Below are 24,799 nucleotides of genomic sequence, written 5' to 3'. Positions count from 1 at the left end.
AGGAAGAAGAAGAGAGAAAGAACCACCCCCTCAGACCGGGCGATGTTTAATTGCGGAAAAATGTATTCTAGCGAAAAGAGGAAACCGTTCGTATACTTTTTTTTCTCTCTCTCTTTTTCTTTTTTTCTTCATTTGTCCATTGAGACATGCTTCCTTCGCGTTTCGTTTGGATTTTTTTTCGTCTCCTCCGCCTTCGCCTCTTTCTTTCTGCATGGTGGATGGACGTCAATCATCATCCCCCTCGCCGTTTGCTGCGAAGGTCGCTTTCTTGGAATCGTTGTGGTTCTGGGAGGGCCTCAGAATACGAAGGAGAAAGAGAGAGAGAAAGCGAAGAAGGGCATTCGAAGCCCCCACGCATAAGGGAACCACGAAAATGTGTCGCAGCAACAACACCCGTCCCTATTTCGGCGACGGATCGACAGGCGGATGGGTTTTAGCCGTGGTCCAAACTGTACATCATCCCGCTGACACAACACCTGCCATCGCCTCCCTTTCTCATTACACATCCCTGTCGTCGTCTCTCTCTATCTCCATCTCTCTCCCTCACTCGCACGTAATCTCTCATTACAATTGATGCTCTCCATCCACGAAAACCCCTTGCATTTACGCCGACGAGCCGGTCTACCTCCGACACGTACACGCACAAAGATTAATTTGCCTATTCACAATGATACGAGTGAAAAAAATCTGTTTACAAAATTCGCACAATGCCTTTTGGAAAATTTTCTGTAACCCAAACAAGAATTCTATAGGCCGCAACTGAGCGGAATTTTTTAACGTGATTTTTCCACAAATTTGAAAAAAACACATACATTAATTGTGTAAAGTGTGTTGCTTTATAAAATAAGTATATTTTCAATTCCCATTAGAAACTTATAACATACAAAAACATTGTATTGTAACTGTAAGAAATGAAAATAATATTTGCATTATACATTTGCGATTGTTTTTTTATGATGATTTAAAAAAAAATCTGATACAAAGATTAAAAAAATATTACAAATATAGTAATATCTCGCTTCGTCTTGTATTGAAGTCCTCGATTAGTCCGATTTCAAATAGTTCGAGATATTAGTGGAACCGATTATGCGAAGTAATTGTATAACGAATTCATTAAAAATATGTTTTGAATTTATAAATGTATACCAATTTCGTTTTGTAATTTGATTTGTTTCAAGATTATAATAATATTAGCAATTAATTTGTAGCTATTATCAATATCAATAGTACACTTTTCTTAATAATTAATAAAGACGACATTTTAAATATAGGTTTTAAATTTAGCAAACCAGTAATTTAAGAAAAAAAAGCCCTTTGGTTGCAAGGTAACTAATAAATATTATTATTAAGAAATAAATATGATAACAAATATAATTGCATATATTTTAAAAATGTTATAATAATGTAATCATATTATAAACAAAAAATATATTTCGTTTCGTACAATAGAAACAAGTAAATTTGCTGGATTTATTCAAAAGTTTGTTTGGATCGAATACAGTTTCATTCATAAATAGACGTGCGTTCTGAATAGTGGAAAATACTACGTTTACTTTCATCAATGAAATATTCCCGCTCCATGCTTTACTACAAGCGGAATGCAGTGAAAACAACTTTTTGTTCAATGTTTACATCAAATTTATTTCCAACCCACGTGTTCTTTCTCATAGTTAGATCTCACGTCTCGCTCAAGCACACACATAAACGTCTTGGCAACAGATCGAGAAATGAAGAGAAGAGAACAGTGAAGATGCTTGTATTTCAATAACACTTAGAAACGGCATGCGAGCTTGCATAATTACGTAACGAGCGCAATTGAATCAATTCGAATTAGTTGCCGGTGACATACATTCATAAATGCTTGTAAAGTTTCAATTAACCTAATTAATAGATAATTAAAAAAAAATAGTAATTAATATTATTTCAATGTTATTTTTAGAACCTTTTGAAATCGAATAATTAAGATTTGAAAATTACGTCTTTTATATCATTGTTTTGATTCTAAAAAATATTTAATTGAGGGTGCGTCTTATAGTCAAGTGCGTTTCATTGTCAAACGAAATAAAACGGTACTTTGGTGCACGCAAAGGTAATTCGAGTTAACGTAATGCGTTTATGTAAAACGATATGAATAATTGTTAGTATCGTTGTGGTGATATATGTGTGCAACTGGTACAGAGGGAATTACAAATAATTAAACTGTTAATTTCAATTTCCCCGCTCCATTTTGCGTTCGTTCGCTTTCGATTTCATGTGAATTGGAATTACATTAGTGCCAGCACAAAATCCACATTTCCACCATAGTTTACACATTACAGCTCAACGCAACATTTCTGTAACATTTCAACTTTTAATCACCTAGAAGCTATAGCGTTGTATTGTTAACGAGAACAAAATTATAATGAATATAGAATATACGAAACGTTTAATTAAATATCTGCATTTATTAAGAGATTTTCCTCTTTACTAACTAATGATTAAATGATTCATGAGCTTCTCATATTTATACAATTCATGTATGATTTTTGATAAAAAAAATAGCTAAAAACCTCTTCATCAATATTTTATAAATATTTATTGATCCATCTGGATAACTTCATTTCCATTTTTTATGTATTTTCTTCTTCAATTACAAATGTGTTTGATAAGTTACTTTTGAAATATTACGTAGAATGTAAAATCCATAACAGTATAAAGTTGTATACATATCTAAGTCTGTTGTAGTTATTTCATAACAATTAATAATTTCATACACAGATATTAGTTGAAATTGTTAGAGAGTAATTGGGTCAGAAGTTATATCGGCTAATCAATTGGTTTGTATAAAAACTGTGGGCTGCTGTGGAAGCACCCAAATTTACTAATGAACTACAACAGGGAAGTGTATTATGAAACCTAATTGGTCGGGCTATTGTGAACGGTATTCGGATTAAGCCTGGAAAGCTCAGATTTCGGGACAAGGGTTCGTTCGAATGTCCGGACAGAACTGGGGACCCCAGTTTATCATTTCTTTGTTCTAAGGGCCGGACCTTATTCCTTGGATGATGCGTTTAAATTCCCGAGGCGTGTGTTTGTGAGTATGTGTACTCTTGCAGAGCTCCGATGCATGCTTATGTATGTATGTATGTATACCACTTTGTACATATACCTGTGTGCAGGACATTATCGATTGGCCCTTTTGGTCACTAGCTATGTATGTTTGTGTATATATAGAGAGATATACTACACGCAGAGAAGAGAGTGAGTGAGACAGGGACTAATTCTGAGAACATAGTTTGCACATGCAACCTAAAGCTTTGGGTGAGTCTCGCGTAACCTAACCGCACCGGGTTGGTATGGGCCGCGACGGACGACACCGTTGTCCAGACCCACAGCAGACCGACGGATGGACGGATGCTAGGGCGTACCATGGTTGAAATTCGCCATCTCTCTTGCACAAACAGTCTACGAGGATAGTCCTCTCTCCTTTCATCTTGTGGGCTATGCTCAAAGGGACCATGGGCGCAAGGAAGATGCAGAGTCGAGTCGAGCCGTGGAATGGAATGGTATGGCGTGCGGCGCCGCGGGCTGACCAAATGAGCGTTACGTGCCGGCGGCCATTGACAGCCGCGTGTAAGAGGAAACCGTGCATCCTGTATTGCTGCATGCATGTGTGTGCCTTTGCCTGTATCTATGTATGCTCACTTTGGGCTTCGGGGATGCATTTCAAATAAGGACGGGACTGCGGGAACAGAAATATTCACCCAAAATTTAAATACAACTATTCACGTTCCAAATAGAATTCATCCCCAAAACACCATTCACAGCTTAATCAGTTATGATACATTTTAAACAACACATCCCGCGATGAAATTGTGCTACACAAATCAACAACGATAAAAAATGTACAATAACAATCGTTGTATACTTACAATCTTGTTACTGCTTATTGGCCATTTATAGGAGACTCTTCCAATAAGTTGTTTAAGTTTAGACTTATAAGGAAAAATGTTATTTAAATTAGACAATTAAGTTTACAATTATATTTTTTACATTTACCTAGTAATCTGGGTCCTAGATTGTAGGATATAGTTTTTTTTATTACTTTTAATGATATTAAACAATGCAATATACCAGTGGCGGCTAGTTTGTTTATATTCTATTTTTAATTAATCTAAATTATTAAACTTTAGAATAATTTCATTAGAGAAATTTGATATTATTATTGGTATTAATTATATTTATGTAAGAAGATATAAAATTATCCTATAACTAATGCATTTAGTAAAATGATATTAAATATGTGTAAACCATTGACAGCCGGTCAAGAAGGAAGATAACATTTTGCAAACTTCAACCTATTATTATGTAAATAAGCTTAGATCAAACCATCATATAACAACGTTAGTTCACTAATATAATCCAGTTTGACTATCTGCATCAGCGAATGTTGTACAACGAGCCTGCGGACGCCGGTATTTGAAATCAGCACGGCTTGGTTTTACTTAAATACATAGAAAATATCTATTACAACGTGTTAATTGAAAATGCATATCCTTATACAACTTTGAATATTCTTCCTTCCAAACAAAATATTGCCTTAAATATGACGGATAAGTTTGACAACATAAATCTTTATGAGCTCTTCTGATAACATTTATCAGAGTGTAATATAATAAATCAAGATGATCCTTCTTGTTTGAGGGATTCATAATTAGTTTCGAGTATTATAAGTAAAATACATACAAAAATATTATTTTATTTGTACATGTCTAATCTGTAAATATGAGTGTTATTATAACAAATTATCTTCATTTTATTAGTGGTCACTCCAAGTATACTTTTATGTTGATAATATTAAAAAGTTTTCATATAATTATTTTATTGATTGTATACAGATTATTGTTTATCGATTCATATTAATAAATATATTTATTTGCGAAGATGTTTCGAAAATAGTATTTTTTGATGAAGGTACGATTTGGTTCAAAGCATCTATCAAATGTAAGACAAATTGTGACACCTCTCACCCTTACACTTTATCGAGTTCCCATAAGTCAGACGATGAACAGAACCGGTAAGCAAGAAAGAGAGAGAGAGAGAGGGAGTAAGAAAGAGAGAGATAGCAAAACTCGAACCGGCTCCCAACTTATTCCATAGCCCATTTATCACCGTGATAAATTTCGGGTTTCAATATAAACACTTAAGATAATCCGCATTTAACGAGGATTGAAGCACTTACTTAGACGTAATATTGTGATTTTGCAATTTTACACCTGTCACCTCTAATTACAAATTTATTAAATGATCAGCTTTGTTTTCCTCGAGCATAAAGAACTCTTATTTAATCATTCAATGGATGTTTTCGTGCAAACTCCGGACGTATAATGCGTATTTAATGGGATCGAAGGAATCGACCGATTCTCTTCTTCGATTCGGTACTTTGATGCGCCGCAAAACGATGTTCTAATTGAATAACCATAGAGTATAATCGTCCGTTCTTCTTTCAACTTAATAACACCAATTGAGAAGCTATAAATCCTGGAGCAAGAGGTTCGCCTCAAATATGGAGGTGGAATGGGGTGCACTCATCATCTCATCTCCCACGTTCGCTCGAATCCCCATTCCTGACTAGCATCTTTTCTGTTTTAATCATTCCAAGAGTCCGGGCTTTCAATTGCCATCGGGATCTTTCTTATCTTGACGGATCAAGGTTTCGGAAGATGACCGATGATGGTTTCTTTCGCAAAATATTATCTGCCCAACTCAACTCAACTCGCTCGCTCCTGTCCATGCACAACACACATTCACACACACTATGCCCTCTTTTTCTACTTCTCCTCCTCTTCCTCCTCCATTTGCCGCCTGTTGCGCTCAAAATACGTATACATTTATTTTTTGCTTGCAGAGTCCGGGGAAGTCCCTTGACTGACAATGCTTTATTGCTCAGGCAGCTAGCAAGGGACAGCAGACCTGACGGTTTCATTACTACGGGGGATATATATTATATATATACATATACATACCAAACATATATTCACATACCAACCCATACACAGTGTTTGCTTTCAGGAAATTTCTGGACAAACATTTTCACGTTTTTTCTTTCTTTCACATAAACCAAAATTCTACATCGCATGTTCTGACATATCAATAACAAAGCCAAAGTAACATTAAATAATAGTCCTGACAAAAAATATATTTTCATTATATTTTATTGATAAATTAATTAAAATTAGAAATACAAATGTTAATTACTTTAAATATAATATTTAAATACAAATTTGTAAAGAAGAATGTTTCCAAATTGCTACAACACAAAATATTGTCGTTTCGTCAGAGTGACATGATAGTTAGTTCGGCAGTGTTAAACATGTTAAAAGCGTTCAACGTTCGTTTCGATTTCAATTACAATGGATTATCTAAGATTAAATGCGCCGCGTTTACGTAATATTGAATTAAGGCAGCTTAGGTTCAGGGGTCCTGAATTATGCTAGGTCTCGGGCGACGTTAGGCTAGGTCGTGAACCATAATTGACTACCAACACCTCCTTTCATGCTGTATCCATTCCCATAGCAACAATATTAAAACCTCTACAACCCTAAAAATGAGTTTATTAACATTATCTAAATTATTTATTTTTTTTAATCGCGCAAACGTCATTAAAATAACGAAGAAGAAGTTAGCGAGAATAAAACGCGACGTAGGACATGCGTGCAAAGGGGGTTGCAGAAAAAATAGAGCAGAGAAAATACATGGGAAGGAGGTGGTTTAATACATTTTAAAAATCCTCGTGAGGAAAACGGTGGCGCCTAGGTGGCTGGATATGGGCTCTGAGACTCTGCCTAGTTGGAACATTCTCTCTGCGTTATTAGTAACTGGATAAAGGGAATTACTTGGGGAGTTATAACTCTTTTTTCGCCTTCGCCTGCGACTGAACTAATTTGTTCGTTTTATACTGTGCGCACGCGCCTCAACCCAGTGTTCATGAACACCAGAACCTCTTGAAATTACATTAATTAGCAAGGAATTATGAATGCACCAAATATCTCGCATTTATCCGGCCACTAATTTAATATTAATTAGAAGAGAATTAAGTTCTCGGTGCGTTTGCATTCGCATTTAATGCTTTTCATGATTAATGTCTGTAATTCAATAAAACAAACACGTATTACATTTCGTTTCCATTTTAAAAAATATGCGTATTTATTGAGCTATTACATGCAAATTCAATGGTTTGTACTAATTATTTTGAAATTATTAAAATAATGAAAATTTTCAAATTAAAATCGATGAGAAGTAAACTAATGTACAATAAATATTTGTTCAAGAATAAAGCGTTTAGATATTTTCTTAATATTTTGAATACAGTCAAAAATCACACAACTAGTAAATAGAAAATTAATATTTAAAAAATTACATGTTAGACATACTCGAGTATATAAGAGAAAATAAAATATAATGAGAATAATTCAAATTGTTCCATAATTTGAGATCGTTTTCCAATAATATAAAGAAAGCAGCTATATAGTGAAAATACCAAACCACACGAACTATACTTAGTTCAAGGAAATAAGAAAAATGTCTTCTATACAAAAAATATATAAGAAAATCATAATTCAAGTAATTCTTGAAAATATATCAGGTAAAAATCTTCTTTTTTATAATTTCATAAATGTTATCATAGAAACTAGGCATTACAATTAATAGTACTTATTTTATTATATAAAAGCATTTTGATGAGATATTCAAATATATATAGTTATGATATTATAATGGACATCTGTCACTCAAATTAATTGCAAAGCACAATTAGTAAATTCAATTATTTATATATTATTTTTACCTAAAAACAGTTGATCATATAGTTTACAAAAAAACTGAAGGAGCCAAAGATGTAAACAATAATTTTACCTGCTATATAACAACTTATCGATTGAAAAATAAGTGCTGTTTACATTGAGGAAAATGTTAATTTCATCTACTTAATATACCAACATATATTTTATAACTAATTTTTTATTTTATAAATTAATGATAGAATATGCATTAATTATTGTATTATCGCCCATTAATTAACATCATCAGGTTTATAATGGGAAACATTAATTGTCAAGAACAAAAGATATGTATATTACATGAATGGAATACTGAATTAATTAATTCCTAAAGGCTAGAACTAACTGCAATTGATTGTCAGGTCATTTGTGAAATTACACAAATTTTTCTAGCCGAAATATTGTATACTTCATTTAATAAAATGTATAAAATAAAATTAATCGATTTAAACATGATTGAATGAAAGGATTCAATCGTGTTTAAATCAACTACAACTTGTTGCAATTATGTCGGTAATCAAGCAAGGATTAGAAAACGCTGATTAAAATATAATGATATAATTACAAAAATAAACGATTATTTACACTGTTTATTAACGTATTTTTTTCCAATAATAAATAGAAGAAATATTAATAAAATCGTTATTAAATTCAAGCAACTGACATTTATACAATATTTTTATGAAATTTTTCAAGCTTCGGTATTTTAGGGGTTATTAAGTTTTTTTTAATATAAAACATTCGTTGATTTACAACTGGGTTATCTTAAACTTCCGCCCATTGAATATCGTTTAGAAAGTAATTAATTAATGAAACAATTTGACCGATTATTGATGAATGGGTTCGCCGAGGCTAACGAGACAATCAATAGGTTCTGGGACCCATCAAGGGTCCAAGTAATTTCCACGTATTGGCAGAGATCTCGCTCAGGCCCTTTGCGCCCCGCGGCGGACAGAGCGGTGCCATTTTCGTGATTGGAAACTATTCCGACTTCCGTTCACATTATCCCAGCGACTTCCGGTCGCGAACGGACGGACGAGGGCCAGAAGGACAGCGGCCGAAGGCATTAGGAAGATGGACGAAGAGAGAAAGGGGGATTGAGAGGGTGAGGGTGAATTGTAGGATGGATCGTAATTGAACAAAGGGAGCGGAAACGGAATTCCATCCGCGTGCAGAAAGACTTTCGGCCACTTCTCTAGTACCTGACACTCGGCGGCGCTCGGAGGAGAGAAGCAGAAAGACTCAGATGCAAAGCCTTCTTCCTTCCATCTAAGGTTACCACCATTGTTTTGCATCGCATATTTTTTTTGCACTTCCAAAAATGTTACTCACCTCTGCGATTTCACTTCTTTTATTTATTTTGCTTTCGTTTCGTTATTTTTGGGACGAGCTTCACATCGTGAGAATGTAATAATCGTGCCATTAACAAGCAGCGCACACGAATATGTGCTTTGCATTCGACCAGGTAACAGCGGAGTTCGGGGAGGGGGATGGCGAAAGGGTTGATGCTGAGCTGAGCCATCCGAGATTATCCAGATTAGGAAATTAAGGGCCAGAAATTACTGCGGTCAAAATCACGTCTGCGAAATGCACATTTCCAACGAGAAACAAAGAAGCACCGAATTGAGGGTGCAACAGTAATATAGAAAAAGAGACAAAAGGAAAAAGCAAAACTCGAAACAACCATCCAGCGAAAGAAGAACCGATCAACCGTTAACCATTTTTCTTTTTCGACTACTCTCTATTTTTTCCTTCCTTTCTCTTTCTCCCTGTCCTTGCGAGTGTCTTTTTTTTTGCACTCTTTTCGCCGGGGTAAAAATCGCCTACGCGGAGGGAAGTTGGTGATCAATATTTTAATTAAAGCAACGTCGCGCGCCCTATGTATGTGTGACCGTCTCTTCGGTTGGGTGTATGTACACATATATATGAACGTGTGAGTATTTGTGTGTGTGTGTGTGGATGGACGGCTTTTATCCGCCGCACGAATTTCGTCCGTGGGATTTGCCGTCCGCGAGAGCGAAGCGAAAAATAATACAAAAAAAAAATACCTCTCGCGCACAAACAGCGAGGGGACGAACGAACTACGAAAAAAATAAATAAAAGAGAGCGAACAGCGGCTGCTGCGGGGGGTCGGCGGGGGCCATCGGGTTGGCGGGGGAGGCGGGTGATTGCCGGAGGAAAGGTTATATACAGCGCGGCCCCGAAAAAGAAAAATGACCCGCCGGAATTATATCGGGGCGGACGCTGATTATTACCGGCGAAATCCTCCCCCACGGCGAACAACAAAAACATCAGGGGTTCCGGTTCCTTCGATCCGTTATTATCGGTTGACTCAAATTATGACATTTTTTTGAAATTTACTGACTTTGCTACTTTGAATTATTTTGATCAAGTCATAAAAGACATCCACTTCCTTGATATAAACGCATTACAACATAATATATTCAGTCAACATATACAAAATTCGCTAATCGGTCGGTGAATTAATTCAATGCATTCATTTTCGATTTTATGTAACACAAACACCTTTTCGTTAACACGTTCATACGAACGTACACTTTACGGCCAGCTACCAACTTCGTATGCATATTCATATTTTATTTCAATAAGACTGTGCTATTTATTTCTTCAAACAAGTTTTAGATCCTACTAACATTATTGTACGTTCGAACGGATATTTGTATGTACGATATACGCTATACGAATGTAAATTATCATGTATGTATTGTTCAGCACAAATTAAAAAGAATATATTTCAAGTGCGCGTAGAATGAAAGTTTCTTGAAACACAATAATAACTAATATTATAAAAAAAACATCGATATTGTAATAAAAATATAGTCTACCTACTAAAATGTTTCACAATGAAAGTACCTGTATGATATAATAAAAACCTTGTATTGTAACTGAGTAAAAGTGGTTTACTACCATTAATGATCTTAATATTTTTTTTATTAATTGTTCAAAAATAGTTTTAAAAAAATATCGATAAATAATTATAACATTTATATTGGTATACTAATAACATCTTTATTGAACAACACAGGGTTTAAAAATAAAAGATAAGGTTATTTATAACGAAATCAATGGATATTGATCTAAAGTGACCCGAAACCTGTAATAATCTGATCGGAGCCGAAACTTCGACCATCTGTCAACTCGATTATTTAAGCGGATTAGTCTTTCGGCGGACGGACAGATTTCTCTATTCTCTTTTTTTTTCAGTTCCCGCAACCCAATTTTCTAACATCCTCTTCTTCTGAAATTGAAAATACCTACCTAGGTAGAAGATACAGTGGAGTTCGTTTTTAGAAACAGTATTATTAATACAAGTAGAAGCTGTAGTTTTAGGATTTTTTCTTAAAAAAATAGCCATTCATTACTTCACTCATATCAATTATGTACAAGTGTTAAAACTTGTAATTCTATCTAATCTTCTCAATTCTAATAGAGATTTAATTTAATTATATAACTACTTGGAAAAAGTTCATCAATTCAAGTATAAGTTATAAATTGTCAAAAATTTGAAAAATAATCAAATTTATTGTTGTCAACGGTATTAATAAGAACATTGTGTGTAACAATTAGAATATTAGTTATTTTAACTATAAATCCTGACTAATTGATTCAATTACATGTTAATTGAAAAAAAGTAGTTATTATGATTAATTGTGTTAGAATTTCAATACATATTTCAACTTGTTTTTAATTGACCGGTTTTAGTAGGGTCGTGAAGTTTACATATGGTAATATATGCAGAGACCTAATTATATCAAAGTTATCTTCCCAATGCATGCATTTGTCTGTATGCAATGCTTGTTTCTATATATGATTGAGTCGTCTTTTCATCAGCGCAATTATGGATGGCAGATGATGCGAACGGAGTGATTCGCGAATTCTGGATATCTTTTGGCACTCCACCATGTATATTCAGCTTACTTCGATGGCGTGTAGCGAAAAAGAGCCCTGGAAAAGGGAAAAAAACGTAGCGGTGGGGTGGAGTGGAGCGGCGGATTTGGAGTGGAGAGAACGACGCATCGCATCGCGCGGTATTGTTCCCATCGTATCACATGTGCCGTTACACATCGCGTTTCATCCCCGCGACATAATTTAGACCGACTCGACGGTGGAACGAACAGAACGGCAGTGGCAAACACACACAAATATATATATATATATATACTCACATATACACCAACATCTAGTCAGCATGTGTGCGAGGGAGAAAGAGAGACGCAGACATGCCGACCGGAATACGCCGCCTTCGATGTGTTAGTAAGCGTCCTGTATATACAGGGTGTCCCCAAAACAAATGTTGGACAATCAAAAATAATAAAGTGCTAGTGAGGAAGCAGCCTGACTGATGGTCTTGAAATAATTAGAAACAACAAATTATTTTATCATTTAATATGTTTCTAATCATGTATATAAATTTAATCAATACTTATCTAATAGTAGTACACACATTTTAAATTCAACTTAGTATATACACTATTTTTTAATATCCCGGACAGTTTGAAACCGGACTAATGAAGAACTAAATACAAACAAAAATAAACCGCTCAAAAGAGACTTCAATATATAAAGGGAAGAAAAATGTTGTTACAGCACTATTACTGTATATTCATATTGGTTAATAAATGGTTCCATAACAAAGCAGAACAGCGTTAAAACACAAAACGACAAAAAAGAACAGTGACTAACATAACATCTACAAAAAATTCTAAAAGTTCAAGCAAAATAGAAATAAACAAATTACAAAGATTGAATATAACATTCATTATAAATTTATGTATTTAGACGTGTTATCTATATAACTTTAATATTTTTTCAATGTTCTGTTTTGTCATTTGTTCTTCTTTAGCGTGTTCTCTTTTAGTGCTTTTCTGGTTTGTCCGGTCACCATATATGTATGCAATTATTTTTAACTTTTTGAGCACAGTTACTATTAAACTATTTATATTTCATTGCAGATACGTATTTAAAACTTAATTAAGGAAATACGAAGCATTAGTTAAACTACATCACAGTTTGTACAGACTCGTATGAAAATATTTAAGCACATCAATTAATTTTAGCGACTAACATTTATAAAAGTTGTTAACATTTGTCTACAATTACAGTTGACAGACAAATTTAATTGTGATCGTATTATATGATAAACAATGATTGCAAATTACTACCAATTACACTTTAAAACACTAGAATACATGCAGCAGTTGATACAATCTTTATATACTTTATTAAATCTATTACTAAGCTATTATTTAATTGTAAATGAGACATCACTAAATGTATATATAATATTTTCTATCATTGAAAATAACTAAATAAATAAATTACTAAAATTAGCGTTAAAATTCATGAAATAGCCCATTATAATAATTGTAACTATTTCAATAAAAAAATGTTTATTTTTTATTATATAATTTGATGAAGGATAAACATTCAAATTTGAGAAAATAAAACAAAAATAATTGTTTACCATCAATTCATATTATAAACATCAAAGAAATCTCAAATATGTTCACATAAAATTGTTTTTTCTCAAGTTTTAGCACAAAAAAGTAGATAAAATATACAGGTCTGTAGCTGAAAGTAAATTGGTTTCTGCAAAATTAATTTCGCTTCTTATATATTGACTGGTCCACCCTGTATATTCGGGACACATCCACACGCGAATGGGCCGGGTGTACGAATGTGTGTATGTGTGAGCGCGAGATATATAGGGGATGAGGAGAGGCAGTTAGCGCGGCTGACCTTGCAAAGTTCGCGTGTATATATATATATATACATACGTATACACACACACATATATGTATAAATTCGTGAGTGTTGGTGTGTGCGTGACGGATGCGGGATTGGCCCGTCGAGGGGAGAAGAGGGGTTGCGAGGGGGAGGGCGAGATCGGGGGGCGACACGCGGGTTGAGCAGGGTGTCGCTTCGCGGGGCCGCGGCATCTGCTTCGCGGCCGACCGTCGCCAGACCCCGCCGAACAGGGTCGGTCTGCACATATACACAAACAACACATACACACCGAAACACATGCATATGTACGTATACGCACACACACACACACACCAACTACAATTCAAAATTACATCCAACATCAACGTTACCCTCGTCTTCGAAACACACATGCACATCGAGCAAATTGCAGTGAAGCTTCAACCAAGCTTTGTGTCAAATATGTAAACCAGGCGTCGCTAATTCACGATCAGCGGGTGACCGGTGACTGGTCAAATCATCAAACCATCATTCCAAATGACTTGTGTATGAGTATCGAAAAATATATTTAAAAGTTTACTAAATATTGTTTACATACCAGATTATTGATACAATATGAGTAAAATGATGTAAAATAGGAGAATCTATTGATTCATATTTGATAATGACATAATAATCTCATTTTATTGAGTATATACTTTTATAAGTGAAATATATCTTTTATTATATTAAGAAATAAGAAAAACTAATGAAATAATTATTATACAATGGACATATGATTGCAATTGATCAATCATTTATTAATATTGCTAATATTATGATTTTATGATACTTATAGATAACTTAATCTTCATATAAATAATCAATATTTTCTTTGATTGACAGTAATAAAAAAAACTAAGATTAATTCATTAATGCTTCTTGATAAGCCTACTATGTTCATTTTATTGATAATTCTAAACAAAATCTGACTACACGGTAAAATATGTGCATGACTTGTTCTGTATTTACATATATAGTTCAATAAAGAAAATATATAAATAAGAAGACAAATCTACGGTCAATAAATCTTTATTCCATAAGCTTAACAAAATGATATAATATATACATAATAGACATTCTTATTGGCCATACAGTACAATTTAGAGTTATAAAATGAAAGTATGTTTTTGTATGTATATAATATATTATACTTCATTTTTAGAGAAAATTGATTTTGCTTGAGTCGTTTATAACGAAAATTCACTGTGTATATAAAATTACGCATGAAAACATTGATTGATGAACAACTGATCAGTGAAATACAGTTAGTTTATTGACAAATAATCACAGGAGTATAAATCACATCACAATTAATGCAAATCTATTGGATAATTTCGGATTTGGGATATGATTATCCGACTTAAACGTGCCTATTTAATGAGCATTAATTGACTATTTATTAGTTTGTCTATAAAATATGTAGATTAGTCTTTACTGAACGTAAAGACTAAATACACAAAAGTAAATATTATTGAAAATACCCTTCGAAAAAATTATCAAACAATTTTTGCGCATATGTTTTCTTTTCTGCGTTATATTAAATATTGATTTTGTAAAATTTATTTTACAATTACGTAATTTAAAATACAAGGATGGATCTTCTGATAAGTGTAAATAAACATATAGAGCGAATACTTAGACCACAACAACATCATTATTGACACCATCAACGAAAAACTCAGATAATATGAACAGAATTGTAAGTTACAGAAAACAAACTACACCTATATATGAGAGATTTGTCGGTTGTAGAGGACAATATAGTTCAATACACAAACATATGCATATCACAATTAACTTAGCAATAAATACATATCTCACTCGCGATACCAGTTATAGAATGGGCTTAATCCATTCAGCATCAACAGGAAGAATGATATAAAATATGTATTATAAAAAAAATGTAAATAATTTTATATAAATGAATAATATTAAACAGATTACTTTTCAAAAGTTTAAAACACACTATTTATTAAGCGTTTAAATGTCATTAAATATTCTAAGTTTGACATTAAATGATAATAAGTCAAATTAATTAAAAAAGGATTTAAATAATTTGTGATATTTGTAAATAACTTATAACTATAAAATAAGGATACTTTTATGTTGATTTTAATTTGTTTTGTGTGATAAAATATATATTTATTATTCTTTTAGGTTATTGGGTTACCTCAAACTTAAAACAAATTGCGTTCATATGGCGTTTTGCTCACACGCGACTTATGCAATTGTAACAACTCAGAAGTTCTGCAAGCCGCTTCAATGTAAGCTACTTTCGTAAATACTCATACTTAGCAACTGAAAACTGTACATAAAACAACCATATGTTTAAGTATTTTCTATTTAATAAGGATGACCACACTGCTGAAATAATGATGAATAAACTGTTTACGATCGAAGCGGCATTTGCCAGAGATTGAATTTCCTATTAAAAGGACGTAAACAACCCCACGTTAAACAAATACAAAACACGGACATTAATTAAATTGGATAATTGAAAATTTAGGGTGGCGACATTGTTTACATTTAAGAAGTACAAACTATCAATACAATAATATTATTGAATTAATTTTAAATAAACATTCTAATACTAACTGGCTTATAAGCTTCAGTAATACAATCAGTACTCAATGTTGATCGAGCATTATAAGGCAGTGGATATTTTTCCATTTGGTTTGAATTTAGAACCATAGTTTTGCATGAGATTAAATCAAAGAAGAAAATGAAAAACTTTAAACGACAATTAGAATGTTGTGATTATTGAAGAGATTGAATTTCCTATTAGATTGACGTAAACAACTCCATGTTAAACAAATATAAAGCACGGGAATTAATTAAATTCAATATTTGAACACTTAATGAAATATAAGATTTAAATCAGTGATTCCCAAAGTGGGCACTGCAATTGAATTTAATACATATATCTTTCTGTCTAATGGTTTTTTAAATCAGTTACTATTCAATAAGTTTTAACGAGATTAATACTTACCTCTACTTATATTTAAGAAATACTAATTATGTATATATTACATAAAAAAGGCGTTTGTAAATAAAAAAAAAATGGATTTAATGTAATAACTGTAATAGAGACCTTTTTATACATCTTCGTCCGTTTGTATGTAAACGTACATCGAGGAAAGCAAATTATAGCTTACGATGAGAGCATCGGCATTCTCGGAAAGAATGTATGAAATGAATTGGTCGCATTGCGAGAAGGATTTTTGGATGAGCGGCCTCGCGTGTACGGGATAACAAGTCAGGTTTTATAACTTGACTTTTATGAGCGAATCTTCATAAAGCTTTAATTTTATTTGCACGCTGTCAGAACGAGCAGGAGACACGTAGGAAATGTTTATTAATTGTTACAATGATATCAACTTCTTTATAATGAAGTAATAATATACTTGTTATGCACATGTAAAACATTACGTATTCATTCAAAATGATTACCATACGTAATTTAAAGATTAACTTATTATTTATATACTCTTACTAATAAGTATAACACGACATACAAAATTACTGACACTAATCGTAATATTAAAAAAATATTATATAAGTCTCTATAGATCTTGGCTATATTACAAAAATATGTAAATTTAATATAAATACTACAAATTAAATAGGCGAAACGACAATAAATTCCATGAATATTTAGTATGTGATATGTTAAATGTTCCATGATATAATATATATTTATAGGTATATTCTATATCTAAATCTATGGGTTTTGGCCCAAAATTGGGTTGTCCAATTTTTTTTAATGAGTCGTTAGCAGACATCTGTCATCTTGTATCAGAGCGAGGAACTAGTGAAATACTTTTAGTAATTAAGTCGCAATATAACTAAAAACATACATGCAAAAATTTTGAAAAACGCAGCTCTATATTATAGGATTGTAAAATTAAAACTGAATAACATAAATGACAATCAATCTTGACAAAATAAATATAATTAAAAACCGTTATGGATGGTTAATCTACTTGCTGTGAATCATCAACAATGTTCTAAGATAATTAAAGTATTTGTAAATAATAGAAATACACAATAAACGATGATGCTTTATTGATATATGGTCACCTTAACGCATCAGTAGCTTCGTCTATTGATTGCAGCGATACAATCACCGCACGCATCGTTGACCACAGTTTTTAATGAATTTCGGTCTCATTAAGTAAGTTAGTTTTCTTAACGAGTTAGTCAATTAGTGAGGACAGTCCTCGCGTCAATTTGCAGTGCTGAACTTTGAACGCGCTCTGAAAAGTATGCCGGAGTTGAAGCGAAGAACGAGAACGGTCGACCGGAGTAATGCAGAAAGGGAATGAGTGGATGAGTATGAGAAACAGAGAGAGAAAGGGAGACCATAATAATAAATACATCAATCCCGTCAAGTTGAGCTTCTTTCTTGCTCGTCGGATCGCGCACACATAAAGGGATTTATTGAATTCCTGAAATAAATCAATCCCATCCCAGAATTACGTACTTTAAATCTGATATTCTCTACCCGCTGAAGTTAACTTGTTGCATCCCGAATAAAAGGCAAACATACTTTTCATATATATGTATGTGTGTACATTAAAGTTTACATGTAGCTTCTTTTAGGTTACAAAAATGTTGCTTAGTTTGTTTCTAATATAATGATTGATATAATAATTGGTAGTTATGGATTTGATTTATTATAAATATATTTCGAAGTGATTTTAATCATTATTTTTATACATAATTACCCTTAACCTGTTGCATCATTACCATAGACTTCAATAATAAAGTAAAAAAAATACTACCAGCATATTATTTAATACATTATTTTTTAAGCAGAACAAATTTAGTGCAAGTCTCTTCTAAACAATATTTAATTCTTTCCAAATAATTACACTTATTATTTTAATAAATATTTGATAGAATTTTTTCACAGCTTTATCAAACTAGGAAATACTAAGATTATAGTGCATGCATTCACAATTCATTATTATGATGAAATAAGATTTATTTTTATGTCTATAGCAGTGATTCTCAAACTTTTTGGTCCGCGACCCCCTTTTGGACATAAAAAGTTATTGCTCCCCCTCGAAGAATAGTTATGTGTAGAAAAACAACAAAAATTGAACTGTCATTAATTTTTTGCGACCAACCAAATATTTTACAGTGATTCATAAAGTGGGAGTCGCGACCCCCAGGGGTAACGAAAAATACTTGGGGGCTTGCAGAAAAATTGATAACTTACAGGATGGTATGTTTTCTACACATTCACATTCTTTGGGGGGTCCTTTAATTTTGCAAATGAGGATCACGGACCAAATAGTTTGAGAAACACTGGGTTATAACATATAACACTTATTGTACACTTATAAAATGTAACATATTTTATGTTTTCTTCTATAATATTTTCCATCCATCATAATATAATTACTGATAAGTTGATGTTAATAATTACATTTTTGCATCCCAATAAAAGGGAAAAAGTGTATTATGTAAGAAATATAAGTACTTTAAAGTGATCTCGATTTTAAACTTGCTGTAAATCTTTTATAATGTTTACAATGAATAGAAGACGCGGAGGACAAAGGAATATGGTTGATTCAATTTATTGTGAATATTCGTGGAGAGTATTTTAAGGTTCAGTGGTAGATGATTAAATGTTGGGAGGCCATTATCCACGTGTGCTTTAAGTGGAGGCTTGGCAGGACATCATTCTTCGGGCAATTCCACGGCCCTGATCAATACCTTACCCTCTTGTCAGTATAGTTTGGGATGTTGGAGGGTAGCTGTATGTGTGCGAGGCTGTGTGTATATATATGTGTGTGTGTGTGTGTGGGTGAGTGGGTCGGCGGGAGGTGGAAATAGGGTGGCCGTGGGGGTGGCTGATGGGGTGGCGTGTTTCCACCCTGATGGACGCGGACGCCGCGACCCTCGTAACAGCAGCGGAGGCAGCAGCAGTTGAGGCAGCAACGGCAGCCGTATTATCCCCGCGAGGCGTCTCGCCCCCGCGAGAAATTAGCGAGCTCCGCGGAATAATTTATTATACACATTCGACCCCTCCGACAAAGCAGCCTCCTCCGCTCCCGCCTCATCCTACTCTACCCCATTCCCGTCCCCATCCTCCTCTTCCTCCGCTGCTGCTGCTGTATTTTTTTTGTTCAAAAGTCAATGCAGATGTCCGTTACTACACCGGGTATACAGGGTGAACCCGAAAACGCCCGACCCATTGATTTCCTATAGGAGAACAACTTATTCATAAGTCGCACCGCAGCCAGGGGCATTAAATTATTCGTCAGAAAACTTGCCGCCTCCGCTAATGTGTTTGCACTAACAATTAAGTCAACACTTTGGCAGACGCCGTTGCAAATTTCAGCGACACCGATTTACCACCCTCAGTTTACTTAGTGCATTCCATCATTTCTTACATACTATCAGTAAATTGTTTCCTTTTACTGCAACATTTTATTAAGTTAAAGACATCATCACGATGATTGTTTATGTTACATGAGATGTATTTTGTGGAAAATTTGTTATTTATTCATTGTTATTGTTGAAAGTCCGAATTGTTGAAGATTAAAAATATGTATATAGTATTTATTATTATTTAAAAAAAAAAACTTTATCTGTCAACACAACATAAATTATTTTATTATATCATCTTACATTTTTGGTGTATTACATAAATCCGTATTTGGCACAGTAAATACGGATTTATGTAATTTTAATCAACTTTTAGAATGTTTTCTATCTCTATAAAATAAATAATAAGAAATCTATCATCGACTGATTAGTCGAAGAAGTTAACTTGAAAATTATTTGTGAAAAAATATTTAAAAATGTGCTCGTCATTAATAAAATAATTAAAAAATGAGTATATCATTTGCTACGAAACATACTAATTAATATTATAATTATCTACAGCTATTATTTATTTCCAATTATTATCAAAACATAGTTTTATAATCATAACCAAAGCTGGTGCTGGTGTATATGAAATGGTGTAGTAAAATCGTAAAAAAAACATTTTGTTCTGAGTTGTTAAGTGGATTTGGAACTTTAAAATAATAGTAAGTTTCTATCTTTATTTGGTATCAAGTTTGTATCAATGTGAGTTATAATTATACACATTATTAAAAAATTGTAAATTGTCCAATCCACTGCACTCACGGCTCGCTCCGCCGTTACTATCGAACTTTTAGAAACTTTTATGAAGTTTAATGTCATATACAATTTAAAAAAAGACATTGAGTTTGAATTATGTGCTAATATCTGTATTTGGTGAATACTAATAATTCAAGTTTTTCACACGTTGAATTCGATTAAATTAATTAAATATATATATATATATGCACATATAACAGCCCTTTGGATCGCAGTTTACTGGACTACATTATTAATAATAAGTTAATTTTAATTAGATATTTCTATCTATTAAAATGTTGATTCATGATATGAATTTTGTATATGGTCCAAAAAGCAATTTTAGGTACTGTATTGATAAAAAAAACTGTACTTTGAACTAGATGAAAACGTAAAATACTCAATGTTCGAACTAAATTTTAGCTAAAATTTTGTAGATGGTAAGTGCAATATGGCTTTCATCGATACCTGTAATAGTACAATGGATGTTGAATGGAAAATTCCAGAGGGTGGCAATGGCCATTAGACACTCTGTGTGCCCTGTACGAAAATAGTTCGCTGGTGCGCGGTTTAATGCGGTGGAGATTTCCCTTTGTGCGACGCGCGTGTAGGTAGATAAGGGTGAGAGTGTGGTACAATGGACGTTCGGGTTTAGTGATCTACCCGCAGCGGGAGCAGCGGTGGCAGCTGGGCGCGCTGGGTTCACTGGGTGCTGCTTTCCTCCATCTCGCTCTTGCACGCCATCGAAATATAGGACCCACCGCCGCCCTTCGGTGGACATGGTGGGTTTGCATCGGATAGTGAGGAAGAGGAAAGGGCGGAAGAGCGAGAGGAGAGCGTGTGTACCGTCGCCGGAAATGCCGCCGATATCGGCGCGCACCAGCTTGACAGGTCAGACCGTCTCCGACACGCTAAGCGAACTTGCCGGTCGTTGGTCCGTGATGAGGGTACGACCATCCTATACACATACATGCACATACACACACACCCTCCTCCTCATCCTACTCCTCGAAAGCACATTATTTGGTACTTTGGGTACGATCACCGTTCCGCTTGCATCCAACTCGGACCGTGTGTCCATCCTTTCTTTGGCAAAGTCGATATGGACAGTCCTGTTTGCTGTTGGCCCCAACGCCGCCGCTGCTACCGCCTCCGCCGCTCCTCACGCTATTGCCGCGAAATCCCTTTGTTCCAACGCACACATACACACACATGACCACTCACCAACAAATAATCAATAGCACCGCGTGGCAGTGGCCAATCACGCTAATTATCAAGAAAAGAAACGAACCATCCTGAACTCCTGTTTGAATTGTTTATGTGACTTAGAACAGTACTTCAATTCCATTAATGTAGAAATTGTCATAATCTTAATACCGTGTAATTTCATCAATGTATCTGATAAAACTACTAAAACTGGTGTTTAGACATTTATCTGTCTACTCATCACAAGATACACTCTTTATCTATATTTTATTGATATCTAAAGTTATTGCCTTAAGGCTCAAGACTCACTTAACCTAAATTTGATAATACATTTATAAAACTCTGACCAAAAAATATAATGTCCATACAAATGTATAATGATGTCAAACGGTTGTGCAAAAAATAAGAATATACAGTTACGATGGTAACGATGGTACGATGATATGAACCTCAAATACGTTCGTAAGAACAAAACACATGTGTGTATTATATTAAAAATTAGATAATTCATTTATTATATAAGAATCCAGTTTTGCTTAGTTTCGAATCCACATTTGCTTATTTTATGATAAATGTATTAAAAATAATTTGTAATTTTATGACATTAATATTATATGATAATGTATAAAACATTATTAAATTATTTCTTAATGCTAAATTAACTGTTGTTACTTTATTCCTACTCACACAGTATAAATTGCAATTGCTTCAACACTCATAACGTATACATCTAATGACTGTACTTTTGTTGTTTCAATCATAATGATCATGTAGATACCAATACACAAACAAAAGGACGAGGGAAATGTACAGCAGGAAATTACATAAACGGTACAGTTAGAGATTACAAGCAACAAGTAGTGAAAAGGGAGAGTTAAAGCATCATCATTCGGTTTATGTAAAAGTACAACAGAGGGAAAATGGAGATGAATCATAATTTGAATATAAAATAGGTCAATAGTACATAAAACATTGTTTGCCAGGTTAATAATAAAAATAACATTATGATGCCAATCCTTCTTTGTAATTTAGAGTAATATAATTGGTTAAGATTATAAAGATACAAAAAATGATCAGCAACATATACTATGTGAGTATGTAAGTATATGTAAGTATATACTTAAGATAAGAGTTTATAGACTAACCATATATAATTTAGTAAAAATATTTTACTATGATATTTGCATTAACATAACATATATAAACTTAAAAATTGTTGTAGTATATTTAATAAAAATATATTTTTTTTAATATGGTATGAAAACAACAGTAATTAACTCTGAGGTTTTGCTTTGTTTATTTACATTGTTGTTTAACAAGTGATATTGTGCAGTAATAATGACCTTATGCATCCCTTATTCAGTTCGGATTCTGTTTGTACGGCAATATAATTTCGACAGGTGAGCGCATTGGTTGGGGTTGGACGGAATTGAGGGTGTATAACCAAATGATTCGGTAATTAATTTAAAAACGAACACACAGCGTTTGAGCGTCCCGGAAATTATAGTCCTCTCGCCAGCTCTGTTCAATTTAATCTGACCGAAATACTCGTTAGTCGCACGAAAACCAAATGCAGTAATTGATAGTTAATAATTACAGTATTATAGGTAATATCGGGACTTGTTGTTCACGTTCTTCCTAAAACGTGAAAGGTGCAAAAAAGTAAATGACAACCTGTATTCCCACGGATTTGTTTACTTTACCGACAAAATTACATCCAATTAGCAAAGCTAAACCCTTCGAGCATTTTCCAAAAATTGTATTGAACCCCAATTTATTAGTTTTAAAAGTACTCAAACTTCTTGTGGCATATACACTTTGGGTAAACGTTCATCAGAAGCTTGTGGTAATATTATTAATATTTTCTTATATAACCATTTTTATTTAATTGCATATTATTTTTGGTATATTTATAATAAACATTTTTAATAATGTTAATTAGAAGTAAATAATTCTGAACATATTATAATCATTCGACAAATAAGTGTCATATAAGATGAACTCCACAATCAAATTACATATACCAAAAAAACGTAGATTCTGTACTCTTTCTCTCTGTTTGTTCGTCTGTTTGTTTTCTATTAAAGTACATTCCACTTCTCCGATCAAATAATGCGCCCAAACCCTCCCCTATATAACGCACGAGTCGAGGAAGTCTTTGATTTATTTAATATTTGAAAAAAGCGCTTCGCGAATTCTTCACATTCTTGCCGTTGTTTACGTAGTTTCGCTTCGTATAGAAAAAAGCCAGTTATTCCATTAAATTAATTTACAAACTTTTGATGTTTTATATAGCTTTATTGTGCTTTTTTATTGCCGCAGCTACAGGTTTCTGAATCTTTATGTACTGTATGGAAATTGAGCACGTTATACTCGATAAAATCGAAATGGTTTTCTGTTATTTCATATTTATTGTATTTTTAAAATTAATGTTATAAATATTCATGTTATGCAACTATGTTTTGAAATGTATAAAGATAACCAATAACCAAATTTGACGATGTCAAAATTTAAATTAAAAATAAAGATGGAGTCAATTTTATAATTCCATTCTTCATTTGTTTAATGTATTTAATAACATTGAAGTATACATTTTAAATAACTAACTGTTCAATAGTGTTTTATTAAACTAATTATTTACTAAATGCTTTAAAAATATGTGTGTGAGCAATAATTACATCATGTTTAAGGAATTAAGAAGTTTTGCAACTTGTTACTTTAGCAAATCACATCTGCTTAAGTATAAATGAATTCAATTTATTGTAAATTATGTTAACTGTTAATTTAATATCTTTAAATATAATATTTGTCTTGAATCATTCAATAAATGTAACAGATGTGACAAGTTATTGTAATAAGTATAACTTCAATTAAATGAGGATTTTCAG

This window comes from Nicrophorus vespilloides, unplaced genomic scaffold (genome assembly GCF_001412225.1).
Source record: "Nicrophorus vespilloides isolate i.1.1-1 unplaced genomic scaffold, Nicve_v1.0, whole genome shotgun sequence".
Lineage (NCBI taxonomy): Eukaryota > Metazoa > Arthropoda > Insecta > Coleoptera > Silphidae > Nicrophorus > Nicrophorus vespilloides.
Note: the sequence above shows the minus strand (reverse complement) of the source record.